Source organism: Cynocephalus volans, chromosome 11, assembly GCF_027409185.1.
Source record: "Cynocephalus volans isolate mCynVol1 chromosome 11, mCynVol1.pri, whole genome shotgun sequence".
In the NCBI taxonomy this organism is placed as follows: Eukaryota; Metazoa; Chordata; class Mammalia; order Dermoptera; family Cynocephalidae; genus Cynocephalus; species Cynocephalus volans.
The window spans coordinates 103,492,879-103,503,087 of NC_084470.1; the positions used below are offsets into that span (position 1 = coordinate 103,492,879).

At 35.4% G+C, this 10,209-nt stretch overlaps 1 non-coding gene across 1 annotated transcript; it reads right to left on the reverse strand.

Annotated features, from left to right (window-relative positions):
- Positions 1-8,316: 8,316 nt before the first annotated feature.
- On the reverse strand, positions 8,317-8,418 carry LOC134391490 (U6 spliceosomal RNA). The gene has a single exon (XR_010025005.1). It is a non-coding gene; the product is annotated as a U6 spliceosomal RNA (small nuclear RNA).
- Positions 8,419-10,209: the final 1,791 nt, after the last annotated feature.

A 10,209-nucleotide genomic window follows, 5' to 3' on the forward strand; every position in this document is an offset into this window, starting at 1 on the left:
TGGACTAGAATTCATGTTTGAGGATAGAAAGAAGTGGATGTACATGAAATGTATAAAGTCAGCTTGACAGCATTGAGTGATGGACTGAATGTAGGATGAGAGGGAGAGAGAGCTGTAAAACCACACCACCTTTGTAGATAGCATACTTTGATGTATGGGTTACTATTATTGTAAGCAAAGAATGCTGGGGTGGAAGCAGGTTTGGGCAAAGTATAACGAAAATAGTAAAATTCATGTTAGCCATTATTTGTCTGAGGCCTTTTGAATATCCAAAAGAAGATGTCACTGGACTTTGAATAAATAATTTGCAGTTTGAAGAGTGGAATGAGTTGGAGATATATGCTTGGATGTGATTGAATCAGTGAGCATGAATGATTTTCCCAGTGACAGAGGGCAGAATGAGAAAATGAAAAGGCCTAGAACAAAGTCTGGGGAATTCAAACTTTCAATGGCCAAGTAGAGAAGGGTGGACTCTAAAACAGGCAGAGAAGTAGCTGGAGAGTTAGAACACTGTGAGAAGGTTGTAACATGGAAGTTTATAAGAGAGAGCACTTCAGATGACAAATGAGTCAGCATTAGAGGATACTGCTGAAAACTCAGGTGAGAAGGATAAAAACGATCTGCTGGATTCAGTGATGTAAATGTCGGCACTGACCTTAGCAAGAGCTATTTCAGTGGAGTGTTAGGAATTGAAGCTAGTCTAGCACAGTCTGCAGGTGAGAAAATGCAGATGGTGGGTAAAGATAACTCCTTTAAGAAATTGGGCTGTGTCAGTTATTATGGATATCTCTCCTTGTCATTATATAACCTAATTTAATGGCTGAATAATGTATGTGTTTATATCTGTACATAATACCACAATTTATTTAACTTTTATGTGTTGGGTCTCCCTTCCTCCTCCTCTTTTTCATTCCTGCCTTCCTTTCTATTTTGCTATAATTAGTATTATCATATTATTATTATTAAAATTTTCTATTATAAACAATAAACAATGACTTATTGCACATATTTGTCACATGTCTATATTTATTGTCAGAATACATTCATAGAAGTTGGATTTGGGGCTAAGTAGTAGGGCAAAGTTTTAAGACTTGCTACTTCTGTTGCAAAAATGGTCTCCAGAAAGATTAAAAATTTCATGTCCATTTAGGATGTCCATTTTTCTGCATTCTCTGAAATACTTTGTTTCAATATTTTTTTCTGCTCTTTGCCAATTTTATAGAAAGAATTAATATTATATTACTGTACTAATTTGTATTTCACTGAATGGGAGGTTGAACATTACTTTCCAATTTCATTATTAAAATTAGGTTTATTCTATAAACTTTTTGTTCAGGAATTATGCTCTTTTTTTTCAGGCAGGCTTACATTTTCATACTATGTGGTTGTTAGAATACTTTACATAAAACATATTTACCATTGTAGCAAAAAAAAAAAAAAAAAAGAAAGAAAGAAATCAGGCTGTGAAGTTGAGAGAGTATTAGCTGGAGGGTAACGTGGGGTCAATACTTATATATATAATTTATTTATTTAGGTTTGTTTTCATTTTTTGATTTCACAGACTTGTAAATGTTTAAAAGGTGATGGGAAAGGATCAGGTGAGAGGAAGAGGCTGAATATCTAATTCAGCAAAGGAATAGTCTAGTTTATTATTTCCAGAATGCAGCATGAGATGAAAGCTGTAGCAAAAGTGGTGGGAACGGCTTTATCCAAGCAAAGGGACATGTAATAGGAGAGATGACAGAAAGTGCAGGTGCATATCCAGGTTGGTTTGTATGACTGGTGACATAAATATTGGGAGGAAGTTGGGAAGATGAAGAAATTTCTATCTGAGAGCTTCTATTTTCTTTGTAAAGTGGGAGATGAGAGATCATCGGCTGAATGTGAGGGATTTGGAATGGTAAGAGAGTATAAGAGATTCGATGAGATGGTTTTCAAATGGTTACAGTGAATGGGAGAAATTTTTAGAGACAACGTAATGTTTACGAAAGGTGTTTTGGGCATTTTTGAATGTGGTAATCATTAGTTTATGATGGAACGAATCTGACCTGTTGTAAAACTTTCTCAAGCAGAGCTCTGCTGCTCTGGTGAAGGCACAGAGAATACAGATGTCTGGTCGTTTCATTCGGGTTTGTGGTTCAACCATCCGAATGCAATGAAACATGTCAGAGACATCAGAAAGTATGTTATTAAGATAAAATTTTTTTAAAACCCTGTAGATTATCAGCTTGATAAGAAGGGAAGTGAAGCAAGCAGAAAGCTGATGTATATCAGAAAATAATAGAACAGAGGACTGGGAAATCCAAGAGTTTTAGAAATAATTGTAAAAAAACCCAATAATTGTAGGGGATGTAGTTGAATATAAAGGTGGATTTGGAAGTGTGGTCATTAGAGATGATGGTAAATCCAAGCTGTGACTGTGGGGTGAATGGCTGAAGTGGAACCGGAGAGAAGAGCACTGGGGGTAAGGAGGTCACGGTGATGATCGATCACTAAGATGAATATTGTGATTGGGCATATTAATAGCAGTGTTTATATCAGAAAAGAAAACTGCTAGTGAAGAGCCAGAGTCTTTGAAGAAAGAAGCGAGCAGGACATGGACAGCGTTAACAATGAGAAGGTGGTAAGTGCGATGGCACGTGCTTCACAAGAAGTAAATGCGTGGGCTCTCTAACAGCCAACAAGAAGAATGACAATTCTCTTTTTGACCATGAAGTCTATGGGATGGTGAGAAAATAGCCAACACTTGTGAGACAGATAATTTTAAGGACAAGCAGAATTCAATTAAAACATGGAGGTAAAGGAATGGTCTGAGAAGAGGAAGACAGCATGGGGTTTTTTCAGGTTTTGAAGTGGCGGCTCCAGAAGGTGACATAGAAGGTTTGGGGAAGTGGAGCAAGGATGAAAGGCTGGGTTGGGGGCAAGGACAGCCAGAGTAATGAGGGAATGATATGCTTGGTGTGCAATGCTTCAGTCTTACCCAGAGAGACCAGCGAAGAATTTTCAATCCATATCTAAATATTAATTCACTTTGACTTTAAAAACAAATATTATGGCATGCACCCCTTCCATCTGTCAGGATTAATGAAACATGGACAAAAAAGGATACTGCACAAAATCACATAGTATCAACAAGGGAAAATGTATTCTATTACCTTTACCTTAAAAAAGAAGCAAATTAAAACATTCTCCGTAATGAAATAAGAAGAAACAATTAAAATATTAGTATATCTGAGTAATTAATTATGTACATCTTTCCGAGTGACTTTTAAAATGCATGTAAACCCTTGAAATAAATGTCACCATATCCTAATTCGCTCATGTTTAAATTATATTTTTAATTAAACTGAGTGTATATACTATTTGGGCACTGTCGTATTAAACACATTTTTGAGTGCAACAGATCATGGAAGGTGGTTTACAGTTGTGTCAACTAGCTCCTACAGAAGAGTAACAAGCCACAGTGTGGGAACGACTGTACACCCAAGAAAGATGAGGTGCTTTCTGAAACACGATGGAAATGTGTAAAACTGTGTGGTCAGGAGAGCAACTAGAGCTGAAGGGTAACAAAGTGGATCTTGGTAAAATTGGGAAGACATTGCTTTATGGTGATTTTGAGTGAGTTGTAATTATTGAAGACATGTCTAGCATTGCTTTTCACCTTATGGATGACTCCAAAATATTCTGCCATTTGAGGTAACTAATGGAAAATTGCTGAGAAAGTAGCTGACAAAGCCAAATCATGGTAGGGTAGACAGTAAATAGGATTGGGATCAGAAAGCTCTAGGTCACAGTCTATTCATCATTTAGGAGCTGTATACCTTGACCAAGTTGGTTAGGTCTTCCGAACCTCAGTTTCCTCATTTGTAAAATAAAAGTCATGAGAGCTACTAGGAGGATTGCTGGGAATATTAAGTATAAGTTTTTGGATAGTGTGTGACAAAGTGCCTAACACCCAGGAGCTGCTCGGTAACCCCTCATGAAGGTTTTGCAGTGTGACCACTGAGCATGGGCTAGGAAACCAGACATCTGGGTTCAGATCCCAGCTCTGCCACTTAACTAGCTGTGTAGCTCTGGGAAAGTTGCTTACTCTTCCTGTGATACGGTATCTCATCTACAAATGGAGATAATAGCACTACTTATCTCAAAGGACGACTGTCAGAATTAAATAAACATATGCCTCTTAGAACACAGGCTTATCCATAGTAAGTATCCAATAAATACTTATTTGCAAAAATTGTATGAAGATTATGAATTAATTATAAAATAGAATTAGCTAATAAGAAATTATTATTAATAATATCATTAAAGATTTTTATTAGGGTATCCAGTTAAGAAGGAGAAATATATTAAGGTAAAAAGTTTTAGTTGAACCACATGCAGTTTTTAAAAATCATACTAAGGTATTATTTCACTCAGTGATAGAGTCTGAATGCTTTTTTGAAGATCAGTGTAATTTATGATAATGATCTGCCAAAAAGTTCACATAGGACCATATGAAAAGTAATCTCACGCCTATTGATAAGCCTCAGGTTTTATTCCCTTCTTTTAGACAGTTTTTCAATGCCTGCCTAGTAGTTTAGATGTAATTACAAACATCTGGTCCCACTGACTTCTCCTTAATTTCACAGTTATTGCTCAAGCTCCAGACATTCTTTGTAGAAGTACAATTTTATTGTTCATTTAGTAGAAATGAGGCAACTCTGAGTGCAATATGGTTGCTGTGAAATAAGTAATTTCTGACAACCCATGGAGACAATGTTTACTACTTTGTTTTTGGTAAATACATGTGCATTTTCCTTGAACATATTACTTGGAGATAGTATTTACTTTTTGCCAACCACAAAAAGGGAAAATGAATAGAGTTAAGATTATTGGGAAAGATGTATGCTGTTTTTATTTTCATTTGGATGGCTCATTTCTCCACATTTCTGTGTAGATAGTTCCCATAATTTTTCCATGCAGGTAGAAGTTGATACTTTTCTAGAATATCTCTCACAATATTCTGGTATGTTATATAATCTGCATAGCCTAGGCATTGAAATTATTAAATTTGTTGGAAGATTTAGCTATCCCTAAATCTTTTGACAGCTTTGAAGACAAGGGTCATACCATGTGAAACAATAAAAGCACAAAAATATCAACTGTCACAGAATTCAAAGGAACTGGGCTTTGGGGCTTGGTATGTCAGGGTTGAAATCCTAGCACCTCCGTGGGATGGTGTGTAATCGTCATGGAGGGATTTCTTCTCTCTGAGGCTCTATAAAATAGGGGTAATAATACCCATCAATGTGTGTTGTAAATATTTATTGCAATCATGTGGATTATGCAATGAGTACAGCGTATTAGCCATAATGTGTAGCCAGCATTTCTTCCTTTCTTTATCAACAAGAAAATGTAACACATAGATTTACTTGGCAATTTTTCTTGCTCTGCCACAAAAGAAGTTTCTTTCAAAACTGCAGTATGGCAGTTTTAAATAAAACTCCATTTTATATATAAATATGTACGTCGTCACCAGGATCTCTTGAAATTCTTGAGCCTTAGTTTAAGGGGAAAGCTCATTGTGAGGATGTATTATGATAAAAGTGAAATACCTAAACTTTTTCTTATTTTTGTTTTAAAGCAAAAATATTAAAATGTGTTCACTTAAGATTTGAGGTAGAACGTCAACTTGTCCTTAAACGTACTAATGTTGCCATTACTATTTTACTTTCTGGACAAACAAGCTAAACATATTTCTTTATTCATGAATATGTCTGAAGTTAGCAGTTGTAGCCTTTTCATCTTACCTTAACTTATAAAAATGACACTGATCATTTTTGTAGCACAGAAAATAAAAAGAAACAACAAAAAAAAAACCATGTAGAAGATTTTCAACCTCTGCAAATTTACTGTAATTCTTATAACAAGTAGTATAGCTCTAAAAAGAGATACTGCCATTTTTTGGCATTCTAAAATTTGAAAATTATTTTTAACTTGTTTATATAATTTCAATATCTCACAACCTACTGTAGGATAGTCTGTTCTTTATAGACAAGAATATAAGTGATTTGCCCAAGGCCACATAATTTGTAAGTGTTTGAACAACAAATGGATCCTAAGTTTTCTGACTTTTAATTTATCTCAATCTCTATTATATTATGTGGGAAAGTTTCTTCACTCTAATATGTAATTATACAAAACAATTTTATAGCCATGCTAGAACTATTTTTTATTTCAAATATGTTACATATTGGCTTCTAGGATGTGTGAGGTATATGCAATTAATTTATTCACTTTATTGGTTTATTTTTGATGATACTGTTTAATAATCAGAATCTTGTATATAAAAAATTTAGTGAATGGAAGTGACTTTTATGTATTCAAATATGACCAGATATGCAATTTTAGTTTTTGTTCTTTAATCTCTTAAAAAGACAATGACTACAGGAAGCTTCATAGAAATCACATGTATATAATATTCTAGTGTAGCATTCTGGTTAGGTTAGGAAAAATGCATGCTGTTCAATGTCCTGAGAAAATCTAATGGTATCACGATAGTAAGTAATTCTTACTTACAGTTGACCAGCCACAATAATAAAGTAGTTTTCAGAATTGAGGCAAGATATCAACGAACATACAAAAAAACTGAAATAAGATTCTGGGAGTGGAGTCCATATGTTGGATTTGGACAAATACAGCCTTGAATTCCAGCTCCTCTGGTGATACTCTCTATGATCGGTGCTGTGAGGGTTATTTAACCACTTTGGTCCTTGGATTCCTCTTCATTGAAACCAATGAACTTGGTGTAGTGGCAAGTAAATGGGCTTAGAAATCAGATTGACAGTGTTCAAGACTCTAATCCACCAATGACTACTCATGTAACTTCAAGCAGTGGTAAATCTATAATTATTAAATCCAAAAAGCTCTGAAATCTCAATTGTTTTTAGCTCATGTGTCTATAATATCCTGTCCCTCCTGAGCTGAAATGAGCTATTTATAATCTTTACTTATCTCACTTAGTGTGATGAGTTCTGTTTTGTTTTGCTACTGGTATGGACCTTTATCCTGTTGTCATGTTATACAATTTATGGCTCATGTATATTACCTTCTAAAATAAAATTAATAATAAAATTCTGAATTCCAAAATTCATTTAGTTCTAAAAGTTTTGAATCAGACAGGGTGGACCTATACCTAATATCTCTAAGCCTCAGATACTTCACCTATGAAATGAGGACAAAATTGCTGTACCTGAGTGTATTAGTTAAGGTTCTCCTGAGAAATAGAACAATTGGCATATATATAAAAACATTTATTATAAGGTATTGGCCTGTGCTATTAAGGAGGCTGAGAAGTCCAAACAGCTGCAAGAAGGCCCGTGGCACACTCGGGAGAGTGCGGGGCTGGGAGCGCAGCGACGCTCCCCCCGCGGGTTCGGATCCTATATAGGAATGGCCGGCCGGTCACGAAAAAGACAAACAGCTGCAGGCTGGAGACCCAGGAAAGCTGATATGGGTGGTATAGATTCCTGTCTGGGTCTAAATGAGAATCAGGAGCCTTGAGGGCAGGATATCAATGTCAGGCAGAGTTAATTCAACTTTTCTTCACCTTTTTTGTTCCATCCAAGACTTCAACAGATTGAATGATGCCCACTTGCATTGGGGAAGGCCATTTGCTTTACTCAGTCCACCAATTCAAATGCTAATCTCTTTTGGGAACATCTTCACAGAAACACCCAGAAATAATGTTTAAACAGCTCTCTGGGCATCTCCTAGCCCAGCTAAGTTGACACATAAAATTGGCCATCGCACAGAGTTACTAAATTGCTGTGAACAGTACATAGCATAATCCATGTGAAACATAGTGCATGGTAAGCTTTGAATAAATGTGACCCTTTATAACTATACTAAAGCTTTCTCAATTTCTAGAACTGTCTTCTCTTTTAATAAAAATTTCTAGGCTTTACCTTCATCCATAATTGAATTGAATTCTCTTTTCTTACCAGCATACACTTTGTGCCAAACCATCATAAATTTGATTCTGCTCTTCTGCCCCCCCCCCCCGCTTTTGATTTTCTTAATACCACAAATATTTAGAAACATTTTTTTGGCAGTTAGGGAATTTCCAAAATAGCATGTTTAGTGGTGTTGAGAATCTTAAAACTTGGGCCTGTCTTCAGTGTCATGATGATGTTATTTTGGCAAGTGAACAGAGGTTATAAAATTAGACAAAACACATCCTGAGAGACATCCTTGAAAAAAATCAAGAAAGAAACAGCTCCAGATTTGACCAAATGAAAAGCTTGAAATCTCATCTACTGTGTTCTACAAAAGAAAAACAGGCAAATACTGACAGGTTTTCATCCTTGCGCAGGGGCCATGCTAATCTTCTCTGTATCGTTCCAATTTTAGTATATGTGCTGCCGAAGCGAGCACTATACTGACAGGTTTTCAATAAGATCTCCCATTACTGCAGTAAAACTTCTTTGAGCTAATCCAAATGAAACAAAATAAAACCAAAACAAAAACACACCAAGAGCAGCGATATTTACCACCCCTCCTTGGCACTGACAGCAGCACTTGAGTCACTACTACTCAAACAAATTCAATCACTTGTGTGTTTTTTGGAAGAGGAGTGGAGGAAGGTGACTTCGAAGTGACTCCTTAAGCACAGATGAAATTTCTTTATAACTCGTCAGTATGTCATATTTATATTTTACTTAAATAGTGGAAAATATTAAACACATTTCTTTAAAACACTAACATTTCAGATGTATAAAAATATTTTAAAAATCAAATTGTACTTTGGTATTTTTAATTTAAAATTCAAATAGTATTTTGTTCTGAGTGAGTATTATTATTTTTTTTTTAGGATGAGAACTTCAATCTCAATTTTAACCTAGAAAAAAATTTTAGACCATCCTAGAAATTCTTGTCATATGAATAATGTGCTGAAGAATTTCAGGGACCACCTAGACTTTGTAAACTTGGGAGATTGTAGGCCAGAGAGGCAGAAATGGATCCAGCCTCAGGCTTTCTTGCTTAGGTCCCAGAGAAGCAGTAGAACCTGGTTATTTTTAGATAGAAGTTGGTTTTTGCTGCTATGTAAAAGATCATTGAAGGCAAAAAAAGACATTGTGGGAAAGTTCAAAATATTGTTAGGTATTCCTAAGTTTATTTATGGTTAATGATTTTTGAAAATGCTATTTAATTACAGATTGTAGAAAGCACCATGATTGTTCTCTGCTTAGCATTGCTAAGGTTCTTAAATCACTCTAGAGTGGAGGCATCCTCAGACTTGTACACTGAACGGTCCCCACTATGCTCCTTGTCCCTTCACTTTGTACAACCTCAGTAACCTCAGTTGTCTGTATCAAGGACAGAGTGCAGACTTACAAGAGCAGTCCTGGAGGCTGACTCTGAAATGTTCCATTGCTGACTGCCAGTCCCCTTATCTCAGTCTTTCCAGTTATAACCGGGCGTGCATGCAGTCAGTCTGGAGGTGAATGCCAACCTGATGATTTCTGCTTAGAGCTCTGAAATGGCACCATTTATATAAACCTTACCAAAGGAAATCCCGAGACAAAAAAAATTTAAAATTTTGTATACTTTAATGAACCTGAAATGATTACAGTGTAAGATCATAAACCTTGATGAAAATCTATAGCATTGCTTCTTTCTGGTCCTTCATTATTTATACAAGTCAGTCCTTAACATTTTTAAACTATATTTTTATTTTAAAATATTCTTATTTTGACTAAAAGTTGACCACATATATATTATATATGTGCGTGTACTTCACTTCTATATGTATGTGTGTATATACATATATGTGTAGAGAGACACACTATGTTATGTAAAAGCATACAAAAGAAATAATACTTTTTCCACATAAGATCCTTAGCAGATATTATTCACCTCTTGTAGTCCTGGCTTTCAAAACAAATTGTGACCTTTTCCTCTGACTTATTCTGAAATCATGGAGGACTTCATAATAGGATAGGGTGAGCCAAACAGCAACTTAACATTTTCAATTCTTGTGGAAGGTTTTTCTTACCAAAGAGATGGGCAGAAATGGTATTTATGACTAAAATGCTATTTTGAAATAAATAGAAAAAAGTGTGGAATATTATAGATGCCATTATAAAATGCAAATGTCACAGCAGAGTGAATTGGACAATGAGGTCTCAGCTGGGTTTTTCTTAAGCCTATTGCTTTATAAATATA